Below are 9,803 nucleotides of genomic sequence, written 5' to 3'. Positions count from 1 at the left end.
TGCCTCCAGTATCAGATCAGTACCGAAGATACGGCTTTCCCCGGTTTGAGACCAATTTAATGGACTGCGGCACTTATGGCTGTACAAAGCTACAAAGGGTGACATCTTCAGACTGGTTTGAGAACTGTTGTTGTATGAGAATTTCGCATATGGCAAACAATCTTCCCATTTGGGTCCACGGGCTAAAGCACATGCTCGAAGCATATCTTCAAGAATTTGATTTACCCGCTCAGTCTGACCGTCTATCTGTGGATGATAGGTGGTGCTATATTTGAGAGCGGTCCTCAAAGATTGATGGAGTCGGGACCAGAATGCAGAGGTAAATAATGAACCTCGATCCGAAGTAATTGTTTTTGGCACTCCATGCAGACTAACAATCCGGGTTACGTATAACTGTGCAAGTTGATCAGCGCAAAAGGTGGTGCGGATAGGAATAAAGTCACCCAATTTAGTCAGCATGTCCACTATGACCCATATAGTATCATTGCCTCGGTGAGTCCTAGGTAGACTGGTGATAAAGTCCGTGCAGACATCATCCCATTTCCATTGCGAGACGGGTAGAGGTTGGAGCAGTCAGGCGGGTTTTTGGTGTTCCACCTTTACTTTGTTGTAGATGTCACAACAAGCGACGAAATATATGATGTCCCTTTTCATTCAATCCCACCAAAATATCTGTCGAAGGTCTTCGTGCATTTTGGTGCTGCCTGGGTGTATCAAGTATGAGTATTCGTGTGCTTCTGCCAAAATTTTCATCCTCAAATCTTCTTGCTCAGGTACATATATCCTTCCTTGGAACCTGAGTGTACCCAGTGCGTCCTTTGAGAAATCTTGAGTATTGTGTTCGTGCAGACGTTTGAGATATCCTTGCATAATCTTGTCATCAGCATGTTCCATGTGAATCTCCTCTTCTAGAGTAGGAGTTACTTCCAAAGTATTCGCAAGACCGGCATTTACAATTACCAAGTTGAGCTGAGCAATCTCTTGCTGGAGTTCTGGAGGCAAAGTATCCAGCATGATGTTTAAACTGGCGGGCTTGCGACTGAGGGCATCAGCAACCACGTTGGCTTTTCCCGGATAGTAATTTATTCCCAGATCATAGTCGTGGACCAACTCAAGCCATCTTCGCTGTCGAAGGTTTAAGTCTGGCTGAGTAAATATGTATTTGAGACTCTTGTGGTCGGTAAATATTTGACATCTCTTTACAATGATGTAATGTCTCCAAATATTTAGAGAGTGCACCACAGCGGCCAGTTCCAAATCATGCGTAGGATAATTTCCTTCATGAGGTCATAGCTGGCGAGATGCGTAAGCTACAACCTCGTCATCTTGCATAAGTACGCACCCAATACCCTTTCTGGATGCGTCACAATACACATCAAAGCTGCGATAGATGTTTGGGAGAGCCAGTAATGGTGCTAATCTCAATCTGGTTTTTAGCTCATAAAAGCTCTCCTTGCAATCCTTAGTCCATTAAAACTTCTTGTCTTTCTCGAGGAGTTCTATCATTGGCTTGGCAATTTTGTAGAATCCTTCGATGAACCGACGGTAGTATCCGGCTAGTCCAAGAAAACTCCGGACTTCGAATACTGTCATGGGTACTGCCCAATCAAGCACATCTTTTACTTTGCTGGGATCCACTGCGATACCTTCTTCTAATAGAACATGCCCCAGAAATCCGACTTGTTTGATCCAAAACTCAAATTTGCTGAATTTTGCATAAAGCCGATGGTCATGGAGTCTCTGTAAGACTGCTCAGAGGTGTTCCTTGTGTTCTTCATCACTTTTACAGTATAGGAGAATATCATCGATGAAAACTACCACAAACTTATCCAAGAATTCCATGAACACCTTATTCATCATATGCATGAAAAAGGCGGGAGCATTTGTGAGACCGGAACGGGTAGTGAACACGGTCTTAGGAATATATTCCTTCTTGATCTTCAGTTGATGATATCAGGTTCTTAAATCAATCTTAGAAAATACTTTTGCACCACTGAGCTGGTCGAGCAAATCATCAATCCTTGGTAGCAGGTATTTGTTCTTGATGGTGACATCATCCAACTGACGGTAGTCCACGCACATTCTGAGCCCACCGTCTTTCTTGTCTACAAATATTGCAGGTGATCCCCATGGTGACGAGCTTGGGCAGATATATCCTTTCTGCAGCATGTCATCCAACTGCTTCTTTAATTCCACGAGTTTGGAGGAAGGCATCTGATAATACTTTTTGTACAATGGTGCAGTCCCAGGTACAAAATCAGTTGCAAACTCAAGCTCTCTGTCTAGGGGTATTCCAGGTAATTCCTTAGGAAATACATTGGGAAATTCACTGACCACAGGAATCAGGTCCAATTCTTCAACTACTGGAGTGAAGACCATCTCCCTATTTGGTATGGCTTTGTGGGCATAAACTTTATTGCTCGCCCTTCCTGATTTGTGAGGGTGACTTTCCAGGTCACACAATTTATGCATACAAGATATTGAGTCAACCAGTTCATTTCGAAAATAACATCCAACTTGGCAGACTCGATGACTATCAAAGTGGTTGGAAAACAAACTCCCTTGATATCAATTTCCAATTTTTTGCAGACCAGATAGGTTTTGATCACATATCCCAGGGATTGAACCAGCATGCTTTTTCCCAAAAGCGAGCACGAAAATTTGTTATCAGAAAGCCGAGCATAAAAACTTTGCGTAATTACTTCTCTTGGGAGCTCATGATTGGGCATGAATATAGAATTGATTTAAGCCTCCTCCAAGCTTGAGAAATGCTTTCTCCTTCGCGAGGCCAAAAGTTATATATATATATAATTGCGATCACGATGAACAAGATGCGTAGGGTAATACTTTTGACGAAATTCCAATTTCAATCTTTTATAGTTCCATGATGTCATATCATCACATAGCATGTACCATGTCAATGCGTCTCCCTCCAAAGATAAAGGGAAGGCCTTCTTATTAACAACATCATAGGGAATACCTGCAAGCTTAAATAGTCCACAAACTTCATCCACATAGCGTAGATGTTGATCAGGATGCTTTGTTCCATCTCCTGTAAAAGTGTTAGCTAGCAGTTTTTCCATCATACCCGAAACAATCTCAAAAGGACTTTCATTTTCAATAGGTTCAGTAGGTTGAGTAGGTTGATGAGCAACTCTTTGCTCTACTGGATGGGGTGAAGATACCCCGAACAAGCCCCTCAGAGAATTACTTTCCATAGTAACAAGTGACAGAAAATTTCATCTCACTAAATAATTTTTTCCTTACCAAATTCCACCTACCAAAGGCGCTTCACTCCCCGGCAACGGCGCCAGAAAAGAGTCTTGATGACCCACAAGTATAGGAGGTCTATCATAGTCCTTTCGATAAGTAAGAGTGTCAAACCCAACAAGGAGCAGAAGGAAATGATAAGCAGTTTTCAGCAAGGTATTTTCTGCAAGTACTGAAATAAGTGGTAACAGATAGTTTTGTGATAAGATAAATTGTAACGAGCAACAAGTAACAAAAGTAAATAAAGTGCAGCAAGGTGGCCCAATCCTTTTTGTAGAAAAGGACAAGCCTGGACAAACTCTTATAATAGGAAAAGCACTCCCGAGGACACATGGGAATATCATCAAGCTAGTTTTCATCACGCTCATATGATTCACGTTCGGTACTTTGATAATTTGATATGTGGGTGGACCGGTGCTTGGGTGCTGTTCTTTCTTGAACAAGACTCCCACTTATGATTAACCTCTATTGCAAGCATCCGCAACTACAAAAAAGTATTAAGGTAAACCTAACCATAGCATGAAACATATGGATCCAAATCAGCCCCTTACGAAGCAAGGCATAAACTAGGGTTTAAGCTTCTGTCACTCTAGCAACCCATCATCTACTTATTACTTCCAAGTGCCTTCCTCTAGGCCCAAATAATGGTGAAGTGTTATGTAGTCGATGTTCACATAACACCACTAGAGGTTAGACAACATACATCTTATCAAAATATCAAACGGAAACCAAATTCACATGACTACTAATAGCAAGACTTCTCCCTTGTCCTCAGGAACAAACGTAACTACTCACAAAGCATATTCATGTTCATAATCAGAGGGGTAATAATGTGCATAAAGGATCTGAACATATGATCTTCCACCAAATAAACCAACTACCATCAACTACAAGGAGTAATCAACACTACTAGCAACCTACTAGCAGCAATCCCGCACTTGGAGACAAGAATTGGATACAAGAGATGAACTAGGGTTTGGAGATGAGATGGTGCTGGTGAAGATGTTGATGGAGATTTCCCTCTCCCGATGAGAGGAGCGTTGGTGATGACGATGGTGATGATTTCCCCCTCCTAGAGGGAAGTGTCCCCGGCAGAACAGCTCTGCCGGAGCCCTAGATTGGTTCCGCCTCGTGGCGGCAGAGTTTCGTCCCGAAAGGTTGCCTTCTATTTTTTTCTCATCGAAAGACTTCATATAGGAGAAGATGAGCGTCGGCGAGCCACCAGGGGGGCCACGAGGTAGGGGGGCGTGCCCCCCACCCTCGTGAGCAGGGTGTTGGCCCCCTGGCCTTCATCTTTGGTGACGATTTTTCTTTATTTAATTTATGATATTCCGTGGAGTTTCAGGACTTTTGGAGTTGCGCAGAATAGGCCTTCAATATTTGCTCCTTTTCCAGCCCAGAATTCCAGCTGCCGGCATTCTCCCTCTTCATGTAAACCTTGTAAAATAAGAGAGAATAGCCATAAGTAATGTGACCTAACGTGAAATAACAGCCCATAATGCAATAAATATTGATATAAAAGCATGATGCAAAATGGACGTATCACTAAGCCACTGAAGTTCGGTCCCGTGGGCCCCGAGAGGGAAATGTAACTCCTGCAGTAGGCCTTGTGGTGCTCCCACTGTACGAGCTCGTGCCAAAACTGGAATTTGTTTCTTACTACTACCAACTAGTACTAGTAAGGTACACGTGCATTGCACGTATGAGATTCTGGTGGTTTGTGCATTATGCTTCTACATGTGGAGTTTTTGGGATTCTAACATGTGGCAAAATCTGGTGGAATGTAAGGTTAGGCAAGTTTGATTAACTTAGGTAAGTGTTTGGCCACACCTTAGGCAAGCCACACTAAGGCCCAACATGACATACACACACAAAATGTGGCAAGATTCCCTTAGGCTTGCCAAATTGTGGCTCTCATTTTGAAGAACTAATAACTTTGCCTAAGCTTAGTTGTGGCAAAGTTAGTCATGACTTAAGTTCCACCATGGAGTCTTCTAGATTATACATGTGGCAGAATCTGGTGGATGATATCCAACGGCCAGTAGTGCTCGGATTTGCCATCTTTGTACCGTTGGATTGGCTTCATCCAACGACTAACTTTCAAAGTTTTTCACACACTATATAGGGGGTATAGATATAGATGTGCCGATCCGTTGCAATGGATCCAAAGTATATCTATTTAGTGGAGTGCACTCTAAACACATTATCTATTTATTTTTCTCTAACCTTCCGTAGCAGTGCAACCAAGACACATAAGCTTCATGGGTGCCCCCCACATCATATTATTCATACTATGTTGATTGAAAAAAAAGATAAATCACCCAAAACAAGATCTTCCCGTTTTTTGTTCCTACGATGTTGTGCCGTGCACGTATCTACTAGTAGTTGTATAGTGGTAGTACTAGTAATATAGTATTAGGAGTACAAACTTGGTAGTACTAGTAGGAGTAGTACTAGTACGGAATGATCCTACTCTATCAACGAGCCCCGTATGACACAAAATTTCTTGGCTTCCATGCTACAGCTAGATCTTCCCCTTGTTTCTGTTTTCCAACCCAGCGGCGGGCGGGGTGTCGGTTTGCTCAACGGCGGTCCCACATGAAAGTGAAAATGCTAGGCAGGCAACACTACTTCCCTAAGCTATGTGTCGTGCCGGACGGGCCGTGTTGTACTCCCAATTCCCGGCGTGTGGGGGTGCGACGCGAACGCGGCAGGCCTTTTCCTTTTACTAGCAATGTGCCCGTGCGTTGCGACGGATCCAAAGTAGTAGAATAGTAGTATTTGTTCACAAACTTGGAAGAAATCACTATTGTTTTGATATACTCCTAGTATATTACTCCCTCCGTACCTAAATATTTGTCTTTTTTGAGATTTCAAATGGACTATCACATTCGGATTATTTAGACATATTCTAGTGTTTCTAGCAAGATACCCGTGCGTTGCACGAAGTTGATGGAAAAGGTAAGCACAACTTATAAATTGATGGATGGAGTACTAGTTACAGTGATGCATATAATTAACAAAGGGATCGCACATGTCGGTATTGACTAGAACAAGAATGCAACAGCACAATAAGAATTGAGGCCACGATGATGCGATCGCAGTGGTGGTTATAGAAGGCAAGAAGAAAGATGGATCCACGAACGTACGACCTCCTCCTCCTCAACTTAGTGCGCCGGGCCACCGACCGGCGGCTAAGGAGCAGCGGCTTTTGTGGCGAGGTCGAGGTGCTTCTCAACAAAGGCATCCAAGGCTTCCAGCCGGTTGAGGAAGCCAAGGTCGTAGCGTCCTCACTGGCCTTGTAGATACCTATGTACACGATTTGCTCGTACGCGTGGATGTGTAGGTCGACGAATTCTTGCAGGGCGAGGCGCCTCGCAGCGAGAGCGACCTCCAGGTGGACATTCTTCGTGGCGTCGATGGGGAGTCGCAGGGCCACCAGTGCTTGAAAGAGGTTCCGGCCATGGAGGCCGATTAGGGTGGCAGGCAATGAGGAGCCCAAGCACGCGGGCTGGAGGAGTGCGGCGATGTCGTCCGCGAGCTTCTTGAGGACGGTGAACTTGTTGCTGGTGGCAACGATCATCTGGTCCAACTGAGAGTCGTAGTTGGCGTCGACGACGGCCATCCACCAACCGGTCTTCAACACCGTCTGGAGACGATCCTCTGCGCCATGCCGCAGGCCGGCGTCGTGGACCATCTGGCACAGCCGCTAGCCGCTCACGCGCATCACCTCCATGGGTCTGGAGCAAGCTATTTTGCGCTTAGTGTAGGTGCTTAGGCAAATTCTTAGGTGCGTACGATGTGGTAGATGCATTGGAATGGAGGGGCGCCTTTATATGAGGGCAATGAGGGCAAACTGCGTTGCATTCACATCGTGCAGCCTCTTTTCCCGGACCTCCTCCCATTACTTCCCTCATGCATTAATTGAAGGAGGATGCATTGGCCGTTCAACATATCGGGAACCCTACTCCCTCCCTCGTCTGCATTAAAGCCGTATCGGGAACTGTGCCGCCCGCTGTCAAATCGAATACTCCCTCCATCTAGGTGAGTATGAAGTCATCTTACGAAAACCAAATACTAGTAAACACCTAGGCGTGGTGCATTAACTCTCACGTTGTTTCTTATTTTTTGACATAAATAGAGGAATCAACCAAGAAGAGATGTGGGGCTTGTATGCCTTTAATGACTTAGGACTATCAAACATGACATGCAGTGGTCATGTCATTGCACAAGAACAAATACAACCCACGTCAGCACACATGCATCTTATAGCATCACATCCAATGGCTATAAAAGATGAATGAGATAGCAAAACTGTATTAATAATACTTAGTACTCCTGCGCCATGTATCACAATTAGGCTGGTTGTAATGGGGAGTATCATATACTAGTATCATGCATATGATACTAGTGTATGATACTACATCCGTAACGCATGGTATCATATGTTGGTATCATATAGGACTACATTTATTGCCATGCATGACACAAAGTAGTATATGATACTCAAGCTCCTCTTTCCTCATTTAATTCAATGACACCTCATCAAAATTGCTTAGTTGGCATGCGTGATACTACCTATGATACTCCCATTACGACCAGCCTTAGTATCATGTAGCACTTTATTTGTTTCCATGTAATGACACATAGTTACGAGCGCTCTCTATATGTACCACCTTTTTTTTTAATTTCAAGTTTTGCTCCATGGCGCAATCCATCAATACTACTACTGTACAAAAGTGGAGTATATACATTTTTTTAAAGGCTAGAGGGCGGGGCAGTCTAGCTTGGTCGGATTCACGAGAGGCGAGGGCCTTTGTGATTTGACGGCGCATTAATGCTGTCACATTGAATAGTACTGCCCCGCCCGCTGCACGCCCGGCGCCTCCATTAAATCCCTCCGTTAAACCCGCATGCAAACCGAGAATCCTACTCCGGCCACACGTCCGTTCATGAGCAGGTTAGAATTAAACGCAACATCGGCCGAGCTCCTCCCGTCCGCCCTCAGTTTAAACGAGGCCAGACGCCGGCCAAGCTCCTACCGTCCGCCCTCTATTTACACAAGGCCAGACAGACAGTGGGCAAGAATCACACCCCTCTGCCACTCCCCCATCTCCTCCTTCACCATATTCTCCACCCTTCCGATGGCTTCCGATGAGCCATTCTCCGGCATATTACCCAGCTGGGTGGCCCACCGAGCCCTCCGGATATGGGCTAGGCTGCTCGGTGCTTCACCAACCTCGCTTGACCCGACAGAGCCAGTTGCCGCCCAAAGCAGGCGTGTGGTTCAGCAACTCGCCGCTCCAGTTTAGCTCAATGAGGAGTGGCGAGTTGCTCCACGTTGGCACGGCAGCGAGCACGCCGGTACGGGTGCCGTCGCTGCCGCGTCGTACCGCGCCACCAGTGTCTGCGGTGGCCGCGCCTCCCATGTCTGTGGGGGCGCCTCCCGTGCCTGCGGCAGAGCCATGCAGGCAGAGACAGAAGCCGGGGGCATGGAGAGTGACGAGTCGGTGGCCAGCTTCTCCATGTCCGCCGCCATCATCGAGGAGAAGTAGAACACGGGAGGCCGCCGCCACTTGGGACCCATGAAGGCCACCGCCGAGGCGACAACCACGGATTCAGGTGGTTTCTTTCCTGCTTCGTCTCTTCTGAGGACCTTCATCAACCCCGCAAGTGTCTGACGGACATGAGGAAGACAAAGGGATCCGCGGGCGGCCATTTAGAACTAAAATAAGTCTAGATATATCCATTTCTAGGACAAGTATTTCCGGACGGACGGAGTATTAATTATACAAGAGAGACGGATTGGCACCTCTTAGTTCATGTAAATGTAATGAAATCCATCATTTTTGTATGAAGGTCCAGCTTTTTTATACGAAATCCTTCATGCTTATATGAAATCAGTCCATGTTTGCACGAATTTCATCTGGTTGGTTAGAGTTGTAAAAATGTATGCCGCTGGCGTTTGATGTCGTCCTTCGTGGAAGGAAGCGGGAGGAAATTTGTCGGCTGCCGTTGGAGATGCTCTTTATGCTGGAAATAATAGAGTGACATCCAATCCATTTGAGTTAATTTCCTGTATGATTGTCCCTCTATAAAAAGTTGATTGCATGTACAGTGTACACGTGACTTGCAGGGTGGCTACAGCTTCATACAGAAAGTTAAAAAGAAACAAGTCCATCCTTAATATTCTAAGTACTCTGTGGGTTCCACTGTCAGTACAGTAGCGAAAGAAGTATATATTAAATAAGTAGAGTAATATACAATATAAAAATCTAAAGTTAAAAGACATAATTCAAACTCATGTCATCGCATTGCGAGCATCCGGCGCTAACCAGCCCAGCACATTTTTGTTGTAGACCATGGTGGAGATATATCTCCATGTCTACTCTTATATATACTCCATTCGTTCCTAAATATTTGTCTTTTTCAGATTTCAAATGGACTACCACATACCTCATAAATAAATCAAGGACAAATCTGACCCCTTCCTGAAAAGACATACGTAGCAAAATGAGTGAATCTACACTCTA

Source organism: Triticum aestivum, chromosome 3B, assembly GCF_018294505.1.
Source record: "Triticum aestivum cultivar Chinese Spring chromosome 3B, IWGSC CS RefSeq v2.1, whole genome shotgun sequence".
NCBI lineage: Eukaryota > Viridiplantae > Streptophyta > Magnoliopsida > Poales > Poaceae > Triticum > Triticum aestivum.
This window is presented reverse-complemented; position numbering follows the sequence as displayed.